Source organism: Dama dama, chromosome 14, assembly GCF_033118175.1.
Source record: "Dama dama isolate Ldn47 chromosome 14, ASM3311817v1, whole genome shotgun sequence".
In the NCBI taxonomy this organism is placed as follows: Eukaryota; Metazoa; Chordata; class Mammalia; order Artiodactyla; family Cervidae; genus Dama; species Dama dama.
The window spans coordinates 9,531,582-9,546,915 of NC_083694.1; positions in this window are offsets into that span (position 1 = coordinate 9,531,582).

Genomic DNA, 15,334 nt, shown 5'->3' on the forward strand with positions numbered 1-15,334 from the left:
GTGTGGGGGGTTGAGGACCAACGTATGCTGAGGTAGAATAATTAGCCGGCATGAAAGAGCCTTGAGAAGTCTCCGTATCTAATGAATTGTTGGATCTGGCTAAGGGCATGTCCTGGCAGTTTTTGAAAGTATCATCTGGGCTCTTTCAGCTGAGTTTGCTAAGGTATGAGGACAAAGAGGAGAGACAAAAAGGAAACCTTCATTTTGCAAGCATTTTAGAGGGAAAATAGAAGTGACTTGTTGGTTTGGAAAATAAAGCACTTACATTTTCAGTCTATCTGGCAAAAATCTTTAAAGCAGTAAGTGGCCTCAAGGGAAAGATCAGCAAGGGTGTGGTAGAAGGCCTTTTCTTAAGTTCTCAGAGAGGTTTAAGGCTATGCCTAAAGATTTGTTCAGCTTGACAAAGACAAAATATCTTATTAACATTGCTACACAGTAGCCTAACATCCAGAAGGAGACAAAGGTATATTATGAAATGAATGACTTCAGGGGCATGAAGTAAGTTTTCCAAAACATCCCAGGAAATTCACAAAGGTCTTTAAATAAGTGTACTACTAAAAAGCCTGACAGCTTGGATGGAGAATCAGGAACTGAGAGGATTCAAAATTAAATGAGGCCTCTTGGCCCCACTTTTGAAACGCATTCTGAGAAGGAATGCTTTGCCAAAAACATGGACTATTTCTTTTTTTGTGTGTTTGTTTTTTATTTTATTTTTTAATTGCAGCATAGTTGATTTACAATGTTAGTTTCAGATGCACAACATATTCATTCAATATTTTTATACAGTCCTTTTATAGATATAAAATATTGGCTATATTCCTGTGCTGTAACAATATATCCTTTTCACTTATTTCTTTTATGCACAGTAGTCTGTACCTTTCAATTCCCTACTCCAACCTTGCCCTCCCCTCTTCCCTTTTCTAGGAGTACCTGCTGTTTTGCTCTCTTTTTCTGTTTGTTTCTGTTTTGTTATATTTCTTCATTTGTTTTATTTTTTAAGAGAGAGTAATCTAAAGGGTAGAACCAAGAACTACAGAGAAAATCAGCCTAAGGAGCTTTGTCCAGGCAGGAAAACTGAAGTCTAGCCAGAGACCAGTCACTTGCTCCTAGAATAGGGTCCAGAAACAGGTGTCTGGATTTCAGAAGTTCTCTGGAACAGTTATTATGCTGTCTCTCTTACATTAAATGGGCCTCTGTATTAATTTTCCATTGCTACACTGTACATTACCATAAACTCACTGCCTAAAATAACACAACTTATTGTCTCATTGTATCTGGGGGTTAGGAACCTGGGTACCATTTGCTGAGCCCTCTGCTGAAAGTCCCCTGAGGCTAAATTCAAGGTGTTAGCCAGGGCCGTGACCTCTTCTGTTACTTCTTCCAAGATCACTGTTAGCAGAATTCAGTTTTCCATGGCTGCAGGATGAAGGACCTCAGCTTCTAAAGAACACTCGTCATCCCCAGTTTCATGGTTCTCTTTACAAACTGGTAGCTTGCTTCCTCTGAGGTCAACGGGAGCATAAATCTCTGATGCTTCACCTCTTTTCAAAATGCTCACCTGGTTAGGTCAGATCCCCTTAGTATAATTGCCTTTTTGAGTAACTATAGATGAGCGAATTGTTAATCTAATGGTAAGAAAAAGTGAAAAACCTGCTTAAAAGTCACCATTAAAAAAACTTAGGTCATGGCATCTAGTCCCATCACTGTGGCAAATAGATGGGGGAAAAGTGAAAGCAGCGACAGATTTTCTCTTTTGGGGCTCCAAAATCACCGTGGATGGTGACTGCAGCCATGAAATTAGAAGACGTTTGTTTCTTGGAAGGAACGTTATGACAAATCTAGACAGCATATTAGAAAGCAAAAACATCACTTTGCTGACAAAGGTCTGTATAGTCAAAGCTATGGTCTTTTCAATAGTCACTTACGGATGTGAGAGTTGAACCACAAAGGCTGAGTGCCAAAGAATTGGTGCTTTTGAACTGTGGTGTTGGAGAAGACTCTTGAGAGTCCCTTGGACTGCAAGGAGATCCAACCAGTCCATCCTAAAGGAAATCAAACCTGAATATTCATTGGAAAGACTGATGCTGAAGCTGAAGCTCCAATACTTTAGCAACCGGATGTGAACAACTGACTCACTGGAAAATATCCTGCTGCTGGGAAAGATTGAGGGCGGGAGGAGAAGGGGTAAACGGAGGATAAGATGGTTGGGTGGCAACACCAATTCAATGGACATGAACTTGGGCAACCTCCAGGAGACAGTGAGGGACAGGGAGGCCTGGTGTGCGGCAGTCTATGGGGTTGCAAAGAGTTGGAGATGACTTAGTGATTGAATAGCAATAAGAGCAACAATTGTAAGAAAGATATTCTATCCTATTAACTCTTCATCTACACTCAGGGAATATATTCCAGGAAGAGAGAATCTTGAGGTAGAATTCTGCCTACTATATCAGGATTGTGGGCTTAATAACTTGTTTAAAGTTTTTTTTGTTTGCTTTTTTTTTTATGTCGACCATTTTCAAAGTTGTTATTGAATTTGTTATAATATTGCTTCTGTTTTATGCTTTGTTTTGTGGAGAGGCATATAGGATCTTAGCTCTCTGACCATGGGTTGAACCTGCACCCTCCTAAATTGGAAGGTAAAGACTTAACCACTGGACCACCAGGGAAGTCCCCTGTTGTTGTTCAACTCAGAGGTCTGTGAATGAAGTTTGGGGCCTCAGAAAAGCTTCATCTACTCACATCCAGGCAATGTGCTCACAAACTTTGGATTTTGAGCCTGATGCCATAGTTAGATAAGATTCTGGAGATCTTGGCAGGAAGGAGTGCATGTTGGGTGTGAAGGGTTATGAATCACCGGGTCCAGTGGAACACTGTGATGGATTGTTACAGTAACACTGTCCACAGTGCATCACACTTCTCTGTATACATGCCATTGTGAAATTTCTTTCTATTTGCACTGAATTTGCCTTGCTTTGGCCAACAAATCATCAGGAAATGTCACACAGAGCTGGAAAGTTCTTGTTCTTCAGGCTAAAAATCAAATGACTGTAATCTCAACTCAGGCTAAATGCATGCCAGCAGGTTTGCTTTCCACAGTGATATGGATTAGTGAATCTGAGTCATATACTTCATTTGTATTCTCAGATTAAGCACATAAGAAATTTTTATAAATAAGAGAAACAATTTTTTATAAATAATGTCTCACTGTTGGACAGGAGAATTATATATATATATATATATGCATGAGGAATCGAGTGGAGAGGGAGGTGGGAGGGGGGATCGCGATGGGGAATACTTGTAAATCCATGGCTGATTCATGTCAATGTATGACAGAAACCACTACAATATTGTAAAGTAATTAGCCTCCAACTAATAAAAATAAATGAAAAAAAAAAAAAAACAGAAAAAAAAAAAGAAATGCTAGAAGAAACTTGGGCTAATTGTATTGAAATTGGAGGATTTTAATATGTATCTAAGGTTTTGAATACATGCATACATATAGGTTGGTAGATGAATGGATGAATACATACATAGACTGAGACACAAATAATAAACTCCTATCTGCTGAAGGTGTGTAGAAGTAATGAAACCCAGAAGCAATAAAAATACGATTACCCAGATCTTGGTTCTAATTACTATTCTCCCTTATAGGAAAGAAAGAGTCTTAGAGAATTTGTTAAACCAGGACAATATAAAATTAGCCTGGAATATCTTGCTATGAAAAAAAAAAAATAGAACTGCTCAAAGATTGATGGATACAGATCTAAAGGTAATGGGAGCCTGCTTGAACTTCTCATTATCAAAAATATTTAAAAACTAGCTATTTAGTTACACCCTATCTTAGGATGTCAATTCCAATTATAGAGAAACACCTCATATAAAATACTAATTAGGAAAAGAAAAATAAAGTCTCAACAATATGACTGATTCTTAATATTCAAAAAGGCAAACACTGAGATTCTGTGGGCTGGAGTAAGGTCTGTTTCCAGCACCTTTTCAAAATGTTGAAATTTAATGTTAAAATAAATTGAAGAAAGTTTCCTCTAAACAAAATGAAAATGAAATGAACATATTACCTACACTTTTCAGAAACTATTCATTATTTGATCTAAATGAAAATAACAGCTAAAACTTACATTGTACTGCTCAAAGCACCTTATGTACAGTAACTTCATTCCAACACTAATTCTTTTGTTTAATACTATTATTTTCTCAATTATTAAGATGAGGAAACTGAGACACTAACTTCTTCAAAAACCTGCAGCTAGTTAATGGTAGAACTAGAATTTAAACCAAGGCAAACTCACCCATAATGTTAGACTCTTAACCACTACTCTGTTTAAATTTTAAATAATTGTAATTACTATGTTAATAATTTAATTAGCATGATAACATCTTCCAAAATTACCCATTGTCAGTCATTTTTCTCCTGAAAATTCTCAATACAGAAATCTCTGCACCTTTAAAAATGAAATGTGCCAGAATCCTTTCTTATTATGACCCAATTTGCTTCTCTATTATGCATTTTGGGAATCCATTAAAGCGCCTCTTAAAAAATGAGTAAAGACCTCATAATAGGCAAAGGTTACTTCTGTTTTCATCCACTGAATAAATTATTATTCAGCAGAACTTTTTAATGTCCCCAATGTGATTCATCTGTTTTCATTAAATGGAGTCATTACTCTGGTAACAACATTTATAAACCAAAGTTTAAAATAAGCTAAATTATATTTAATTGTATGTTCTTCCATCAAATGTTGAAAACTTCTAAAGACACTTTAGTACAGAATACAGTTTAATTTTCTTCCAATAAACAAAGGTATTTTTAAAATAATATAATTCTGCTGCTATTATATAAATATTCCAAAGACATATTGCTTGATGTTGATCTCTGCAACATTTGAACTGAAATAGTTATAATGTACATGTATATTGTGTATAACATGCATACAATTTATACATACAGACATGTATGTATCGGTTCAGTTCAGTCGCTCAGTCGTGTCCGACTCTCTGCGACCCCATGGACTACAGCACGCCAGGCCTCCCTGTCCATCACCAACTCCTGGATTTTACTCAAACTCATGTCCATCGAGTTGGTGATGTCATCCAACCATCTCATCCTCTGTCATCCCCTTCTCCTCCCGCCTTCATTCTTTTCCAGCATCAGGGTCCTTTCAAACGACCCAGTTCTTTGCATCAGGTGGCCAAAGTATTGGAGTTTCAGCTTCACCATCAGTCCTTCCAATTAATATTCAGGACTGATTTCCTTTAGGATGGACTGGTTGGATCTCCTTGCAGTCCAAGGGACTCTCAAGAGTCTTCTCCAACACCACAGTTCAAAGGAATCAAGTCTTCTGTGCTCAGCTTTCTTTATGGTCCAACTCTCACATCCATACATGACTACTGGAAAAACCGTAACTTTGACTAGACGGACCTTTGACTAGATGGCCCTTTTTTGTAAAGAAAAGGGTGACTCTTTCTAGAGACATCTGCATCATCCAGAGCCTTTATAACTTTCAGTCACAATGTCTGTCTTTTAATTTAACAAATTGCCAAGTAAACAAAAGTAACAACACAAACAAAGGTAACAACAAAAACTACCAAGGGAAATTTACCACATACTGATTCAAAATGTGACTCACATATTCAAGTTATCAAAGACTTTAAAATGCTGTAATTAATAAGTTCAAGGAAATAAAATCTATGATTGACAAACTAGGTACAAGTTTAGAGCCTTTCTCCAAAGAATTGGAATCCATAAAAAAATCAAACAGTATTTCTAAAACTAGAAAATACAAAAACAAAAATTAAGAATGAAGTAGATGGATTTTAAGATATCATCCTAAAATGCGAACATAACAGCCAATTCAGAAGGGTCTACTCATTCAAATGTTTTTCAGAATGAAAGTGAAATAAAGACACTTGGATACACAAAAACTGAATGAGAATTTTCATTCATAAATACTGTTGTAACAGGCTATAAAATATTAAATATAAAATATTAAAAAGCTTAAAAGAAGATGTTTTATATTTCTCCACCTAAACTTATTAAACTCAGTTGAAGTTAAAATCACATGAATGAAGGGATATGCCATGAGACAAATTAGAAGACTCAATACTATAAAGATGTCAATTTACCTCAAACTCTATGGGTAGGCTTATCATAATTCCTATCAAAAGTGCAGCAATTTTAAATCAAAATGCTGATTTCAAATTGCAATGGCAATGTAAGTAACCTAAAATGACAAGAACAATCTTAAAGAATCAAGTTAGAGGATTTATACTATCAGATATCAAAACTGATTATAAAGTCACACTGACTAAAATGTGATATTGGCATAAGAATAAAGAGAATGTGGGGAAATAATAGATTGACAAAGACGGACTTGCAACTGAGTTACGTGCAGATACCACTTCGTCATCACAGGGGGAGAATGGTCTTTTTAATAAATGGTGCTATGTCACTTGGAGATATATATGGTGGGGCTGGGAAAAAAGGGAAAAATCTTGACTATTAATATTTCCACACACTATACATAATATCAACTTTAGAAGGATGACAAATCTACATGTAAATTTTAAAATAATAAAGCTTTTAAAACAGATTATATGAACTTAAAAATAAATATTTTAATTAAGATACAAATATTCCAAACTCTTTGAGAAGGAAATGTCACCCCAACCCAGTATTCTAGCCTGGAGAATTCCATGGACAAAGGAGCCTGTCAGGCTACAGTCCATGGGGTCAAAAAGAGTCAGACATGACTGAGAAACTAACACACAAACACACATTCCTAACTTTAAAAGAAAACAAATTAACTGATAAACTAGACCACATTAAAATAGATAAACAATCACCATAAATCAGTTTAAAAGGGGAGTCACAGGGCTTAACATCTTTTTATAAAAGATATTTACAATATATATATATATATATCTAAAAAAGGAGACAGTATGTAAACATATGTATCTTCCCCACATATTAACAAAAGACAACATAGTGGAAAAATAAGTAAAAGATTTTAACAAGCATTTTGAAGCAGAGGATATTCAAATAACAGATAAAAATATGGAAAGGTATTCAACTTCATCAATCACTAAGGAAATGTAAATAAAAACCACAGCAAAATATTGCTCAAATCACCAAAATGGATTAAAGGACAGAATATTTGTTGAAAATAAATAGCAACTAGAATTTGTGTGTGCTGATGGTGAAATTTTAAACTGGTACAACTTTCAGTTCAGTCCAGTCCCTCAGTCATGTCCAACCCTTGCGACCCCATGGATTGCAGCATGCCAGGCCTCCTTGTCCATCATCAACCTGGAGTTTACTCAAACTCACGTCCATTGAGTTGGTGATGCCCTCCAACCATCTCAGCCTCTGTTGCCCCCTTTTCCTCCTGCCTTCAATCTTTCCCAGCCTCAGGGTCTTTTCCAATGTGTCACTTCGCATCAGGTGGCCAAAGTATTGGAGCTTCAGGTTCAGCATCAGTCCTTCCAAAGAATATTCAGGACTGATTTTCTTTAGGATGGACTGGTTGGATCTCCTTGCAGTCCAAGGGCCTCTCAAGAGTGTTCTCCAACACCACAGTTCAAAAGCATCAATTCTTTGGCACTCAGCTTTCTTTATGGTCCAACTCTCACTTCCACACATGACCACCAGAAAAACCATAGCTTTGATTAGACAACATTACAATTATCTGGTGTGTTTACTGATGCTAAGCAGATGACTCAACTATTCCACTGTGGGCACATATACAGAGATATATATGCATGCCTTAACTTTTAGAATTGGAATAACTATTGAATTTTAATAAATATATAGATATTTATTATCAAAAGAACAAATACATGAATTATGACATAGAGTACAGTAGATTACCATAGAATAAGCAATGAATACATCAAGGCTGTATATTGTCACCCTAATTATTTAAGTTATATGCAGAGTACATCATGAGAAACGCTAGGCTGGATGAAGCACAAAATGGAATCAAGATTGCTGGGAGAAATATCAATAACCACAGATATGCAGATGACACCACCCTTATGGCAGAAAATGAAGAAGAACTAAAGAGCCTCTTGATGAAAGTGAAAGAAGAGAGTGAAAAAGTTGCCTTAAAGCTCAACATTCAGAAAATTAAGAACATGGCATCCAGTCTCATCAGTTCAGTTCAGTTCAGTCCCATCACTTCATGGCAAATAGATGGGGAAACAGTGGTAACAATGTCAGACTTCACTTTTTCTGGACTCCAAAATCACTGCAGATGGTGACTGCAGCCATGAAATTAAAAGACGCTTACTCCTTGAAAGGAAAGTTATGACCAACCTAGATAGAATATTAAAAAGCAGAGACATTACTTTGCCAACAAAGGTCCGTCTAGTCAAGGCTATGGTTTTTCCAGTGGTCATGTATGGGTGTGAGAGTTGGACTATAAAGAAAGCTGAGCACCAAAAAATTGATGCTTTTGAACTGTGGTGTTGGAGAGCACTCTTGAGAGTTCCTTGGACTGCAAGGAGATCCAACCAGTCCATCCTAAAGGAGATCAGTCCTGGGTGTTCATTGGAAGGACTGATGGTGAAGCTGAAACTCCAATATTTTGGCCACCTGATGCAAAGAGCTGACTCATTGGAAAAGACCCTGATGCTGGGAGGGATTGAGGGCAGGAGGAGAAGGGGACGACAGAGGATGAGATGGCTGGATGGCATCACTGACTTGATGGACATGAGTTTGAGTAAACTCCAGGAGTTGGTGATGGACAGGGAGGCCTGGCGTGCTGCGATTCATGGGGTCACAAAGATTTAGACATGACTGAGCGACTGAACTGAACTGAAGCAATGAGAAAGAATGAACTGTAGGTCTACAATGACAGGGATTAATCTTACAAACACAGCACTGAGATAAGGTAAAAAAAAAAAAAAGAAAGAAAAAGGAAACCCTAGATATAAGAATGCATATTTTATTCCATTGTTTAAAAATTCAAAACTCTCTTGATAGAGGTTAAGGATGGCAGAGTTACTTGGGGGAGAGAAAGGGACTGGAGTTTGTGCAAGATGAGTTTCTTGGCATAAGTATGTTTTATTAAATTTTTAAAATAATGTCTTATGTATATCTTGGAAGGAAGAAGTACTAAATAAAAGGCAATTGGGTTGTTATTTGACAGAAAAAAAATTTATTTTTCTCTTTACATCACAACTATCTTCAGGGTATACTTGAGAAATGTTAGAGATAAACGTAAAATAAATTTATTAAAAATGTATACAGAAGAGAGATTATTTATAGACTCTCAGTATGTAACAGTTTTTGTACAAATTTTTTAAATGGAAAAACATATATCACCAAGAAATGAAAGTCTATGGAAAGTAGTAAATGTACACAAAATTATAAAATTTAAATAAATAAAAATTAGTATTTATATTAATACATATATTTAATATTTAATAATAAAACCCTTAAAAGTATAAATGCTCAGAAAAACAATGAAAGTGTGACTGAATATTTGGGCATAGATATAGTCACAGAAAGAAAATTCAATAGAAATCTCAAATATAAAGTGCAATACTTTTTACCAGTGAAATTAAGCATTTAAAGAATATTTCATGGATAATGTTACAGAAATAATTATTTTATTTCATCACAAGATAAATTTTTTAGCATCTAAGTGTGTTGGACACAGTGGCCGGAATTAGGTAGAAAGTGGTGAGGTAAAGAAACACTTCTGTAACAATCTAGAGGCACGGGAAGGGGTGGAATGTGGAAGGAAGACTCAAGAGAGACAGGACATATGTATACCTATAGCTCGTTCATACTGATGTATGGCAGAAACCAACACAATATTGTAAAGCAATCATCCTTCAACTAAAAGTAAATTTAAAAAAACACACTCCCTACTACCAAACTGTCTGCACTCTAATGCAGATGCTAATAATGTGAGCAGCTAAATAAATAAGTAACTAACATTGTGAAAAAGGTGTGAAGGAAAAGAAATTTAGTGAGGAGTCACAGGTTTAACACTGGGTGCTTCGTGGCCCCCTCCTCTTCATCTTTCTGATGGTTCCTCCCTCCTTCCAGATCAACATTTTTATACATCACTGACTAGGGGATTTTTGCAGAATCTAATGCCTGTGGCTGTAGTATGTCTCTGGTCAATGAGGTGTTAATGTAAAGTGTCTTTGGGCTTTGTCCTAGAAATCCTTTTCTTCACTGCTACACTGTGATTAGGTTGGAATAAATGATAATTCTATTGCTAGACTAATCCTACAATCTCCAAAGGCATAGATATAGTGATGATGCCACGAATTTTTCCTAGTTCCAATATCCCCTCAAAATGTAGATTTATATATTCTTCTATTAAATTTGTTCTTGTTATTTAGTCTCTAGTTTGTGTCTGATTCTTTTGTGGCCCCGTGGACTGCCAGGCTCCTCTGTCCATGGGATTTACCAGGCAAGAATACTGGAATGGATTATCATTTCCTTCTCCAAAGTAATCTTCCTGACGAGGAATTAAACCAGAGTCTCCTGTGGGTCTCTTGCTTGGCAGGTGGATTCTTTACTAATGAGCCACCTGGGAAGCCTTCTTCCACTAAATATTCACATCTAAAATAGAAATTTTGATATCCCATCCTTAACCTGTTCCACTCTCAAATTTTTATTTCATTATGTCAATATTATTCATGTAGCTACAAATGTTACAAGCCAAAGACTTTGGAAGCATCATGACTCTTTCTTCTCATCCCAGATAAAAACAGAAGATGCTGCCAGATATTTTCAAATATATTTCCCAAATATGATCGCGTATCAACAATTCCAAGTTGTCTTAATCCAAGTCACCATTATCACTTATCTAACTAATCAATAGTCCCTGTATTGCTATTCTTTATTATAATTTACAGTGGATTCCCCCTATAATCTATTTTCCATACATCAATCTGAGTAATCACTTCAAAATACAGATCTGACTATTATCTCTTCACTGTTTACAATCATTCAGCCCTCACACCTCACATAAAATCAGAAATCTTTACTATGTTTCAAAATGCCCTACACAATCTGGCCACAGGATTCTTTTCAGCATGGTCATCTTTCACGCACATGGGCACCTTGCTCTTGACACCAGGCAGATGCTACCTCCTAAGAAATCTACATTAATTCCCTCTAGAGAAGGTCTGTATATCCACAGTTCCATAGCCAACAATAAGTTCAAGAGGCATTTACTAAACATGTATTATTATTTTTAACTTATTTTATTTGATTTACAATGTTGTGTTAATTTCTGCTGTTCAGCAAAGTGATTCAGCTGTGTGTGTGTGTGTGTGTGTGTGTGTGTGTGTGTGTGTGTGTGTGTGTGTGTGTATGTGTGCAGGGCTTCCCTCATGGCTCAGCGGTAAAAAATCCCCCTGTCAATGCAGGAGATATGGGTTTAATCCCTGGGTCAGGAAGATCCTCTGGAGAAGGAAATGACTACCCACTCCAGTGTTCTTGTCTGGGAAATCCCATGGACAGAGGAGAATGATGGGCTACAGTCCATGGGGTCACAAATAGTTGGACACAATTTAGAGACCAAACAACAGTAGCAATATATATGTACCTATTCTTTTCCATATTCTTTTCCAAGATGGTTTATCACAAGATACTGAACATAGTTCCCTGTGCTATACGGCAGGACCTTGCTGTTTTCTCACTCTATAATCTAATATAATAGCTTGCATGTGCTAATCCCAAACCACCAACATCTATTATCGATGAAGCTGCATGACATATATCCTTGTAAGTCAGTGTCTCTGTTTATATAACATGAGATATAAAAATTTCTGTTTTTCCTTCTACAGTTAGAAATTATCTTTTCTGAGAAAATAACTGACTCAGACTTCTTTATGAAAGTTGATAATTGTCTCTAAAGTCCTATACATTCTTTCTCTAAACTATACCAGATACTACAATCCTGTTATTAGGCAATGCCTCAGTTAAAAAAAAATAGTTGAAAGGAAATTGCTTTATGAGAATAATCACCTAAATTAATAATATGGGATGTTTATGTATATTCAGAAAGGAAGAAAACAATCACATTTATGTCCATATTATACTCTGTGCTTCGGAAAGGTAATCCAGTTGCTAAGAATTCAACAGCCCTTATAACATTAAAAGGAAATGTTCCTGCAATTACTGACTTTATAGCATTTCGTTTTTTCCTGAGGGAAAATCAATAAAGGGATAAAGGAAATATACTTTTAACTCTATTGGCTTTAATATGAACATTTTGTTTACGTTAATTGCTAATACTGTTTAAACATACATCTCTTTTATCTTAAAGCACTGTTATCCACATACTATTGTTGATCAAACAATAGATTGACTCCATTTAATATTCTTCAACAGGCTAATAAATAAACAATAAATTGTTACTATTTTTTTGATCTTCTAATCTTCTCTCACAAATGTCTTCTTCTGTGACATGTTTCCATATAAAGATTTATACCCATCATTCTCCCAGCCCCTCGTGTTGATGTATGCCTGTTAATATATGGAGGAGAATTAGCTCTGCTCCATTTTTACCTCCATCACATGTGTTCTTAGGGCTGCATTTTTCTCTTGCTGCCTAATCCATCCCTCTCTCTGAGCCAGTGAGATGCTATCTGATTCAAGCACATTGCACTCGCAAAAGAACGGGGATGAAAGTGGTCTGAAATCTCTTACCTGCCCACATATCAGTCGCATTTTCTTCCGAATACCCCTAGCAGTACCTTAGGATACTACTGTCTAAACAATCTGTTTAAACAGAATGCTTTATCCTCAAAGAGCACCTTAGAAACAAAAAGCTGAGAGAACGAAAGGGTTTGCAGGCAATAAAGGAATGAGGGAGGAGGAACAGAGCCAGGAAGAAAGTGTGGGCTTTGTTCTTATAGGTCCAATATTTTGTAACTTGCCCACACTCTAGTTTTACCTTACCCTTTCTTTTCATTCTGGAACAAAGTTACTAGTATATGTTGTTTAGTGTCTAACACTAAACACCTCAGGAACATTCAGGTTTGTCTTTCCTCCTTCAATCATTGGCTAGATCCGACTAACCTCCCCTCCTACCTCCCTAAAGTTGACATCAACAGAAACTGAAGAGGAACCTCATATATTTGCTGTCAGTTTGATTTTAGACTCTGATCACCAGGCTCCCCTCAGGAATCCAAACTGAGACTCCATCTCCTCCACTTCGTGTCAGTATGTGGATATAGCTCCCATGCCTGATTTGGTTTGGATTTTCTATTTTCAGGCTAACATAGATTGGCACGCTCTATAGAAATCCATGTTGTCAGCCATGGAGCTGAGGTAAGACTCAGTTCTCAAGCCCAGCAAGTCCACTATGCCAGCTTAAGAGCTCTGATTTTGGAGAACTAAGGCCCTGCAGTATGAGATTAATAAACTGTGGTAAAATGCACTTGAAAACCTTGGAATCTCAGGTTTCCTTCACTCACAGGATTTTCAGAAGTGGCCCACTCCTCTGTCTTTCCAACAGTATGCCTTCCCTCCTGGCCATAAAATTCATAGCCAGGATTGCCACTACATAACCTGGTGAAGCAAAGGTTATATTCACTAAGGAAGAAACAACACTGTTATTTTCAACGATCTGTAGGACTCAGTCCACACGTGCCTGCAGCGGGTGGGAGACAATGGATCTAACCAGAGCTGGAACGAAAAGGGCAGAACTTGAAGTTGGTAAATGTGATCAACATGGGAGCAAATCTCCTATAAAAAGAATCAATACCCTGGAAAGGAGGCAGAAGGTAATACTATCATACTGGTAGGAAATCTCTGGAAAGTTTGGTGAAAGTGATGGTCCACACTAAGTAAAGTAGAAATACCAGAATATTTGCTAAAAATTAGGTCAAGTAGAGGAAATGGTAAAAATACTGATAAAACTCAGCATGTTATAATGGATATACATAAATATATAACATCAAGAACCTACCTGCCATGGAGGGGCTGAACACTGCCACAGCTACTGAGCCTATGCTACAGAGCCTGGGAGCTGCAATAAGTGAGCCCGTGAGTCACAACTACCGAAGCCTGTGTGCCCTAGAGGCTGTGTTCTGCAACAAGAGAGTAGCCCCCACTTTCCACACCTAGAGAAAAGCCCGCACAGTAATGAAGACCCAGCACGGTCAAGAATAAATAAATAAAATTATATATAAAAAGAACCTTATATATAAAAATCATATGTAAAAAGCATGGCTATGATTCACAGAAGCGCCTTGAAGACACGTGGGTGATAGGGAAACTGGCATTATTGAGATGCAATGTGGTGGGTGTTCTCTGTAGGTCAGAGCTGATGGTGGGAGACACTAGAACAGATCTGACTATCTAGATAGCAACATGCATGACATAAAAGAGGCAATAATGATGGTGCTTAACCATCAGAAGCAAAAAACTGTCCTCAATTTTACTGTAAAGAATAGTAATATCTCAGTGGCAGATAGGTAGACACACTCTTTGAGCTCTCTGAGGATGGTTAAGACAACACGGATTCACTTGAGATAAGATAGATAATTAACTAATAAAGCAGTTGCTTAGTCTATACAAAATAAAAGAGAATTCGTACTTAGTGTCCCATCCAGATTCAAGTAACACACCTTATATGCCCATTCAGACCTGACCCAGTTCTCAACCACTGAACTGATTGACTAAAGAAGTGGCCAGGTTCCAAGAGAGGAGGACCATTCAAAGTCATGGCAACGATACACTCTAATGACTCCCTCAATTCTATTCACAATGACAATCTGCTAGAATGATTTTATGCTCGGAAAATGGTGATACCAAACATTTCAAGGGTTTTTGGTTTTGCCAACACAAATTCTCTGGATCCCTGAGGAGTGATGCTTTCATGGAGTAACACAACAAATGTACAAATAATCATTAAAAACTAGGACGGTGTCCAAAGTCTGTTCTCTAGAGGGTGAGATGAATTGGGAAAGCAGCATTGAAATATATATATATATTATCATATGTAAAATAGATAGCTAATGGGAGTTTGCTGTATAACAGAGGGATCTCAACCCAGGCTCTGTGACAACCCAGAAGGGTGGGATGGGGCAGGGGGAGGAGGGAGGTAGGAGGAAGGTTCAATAGGGAGGGAATATATGCATACTTATGGCTGATTCACATTGTTTTACGGCAGAAACCAACAGAATATTGTTAAGCTATTATTCTCCAATTAAAAATAAATTTAAAACATAAAAATGGAGTGGAATTTTTTTTAAAAAGAACACAGAACAACAAACTAGGACTGCTGCCCAATCACTTTTGTCTCTGTATGCAAGGATTCACCAATCTGGTCCTCAGGAA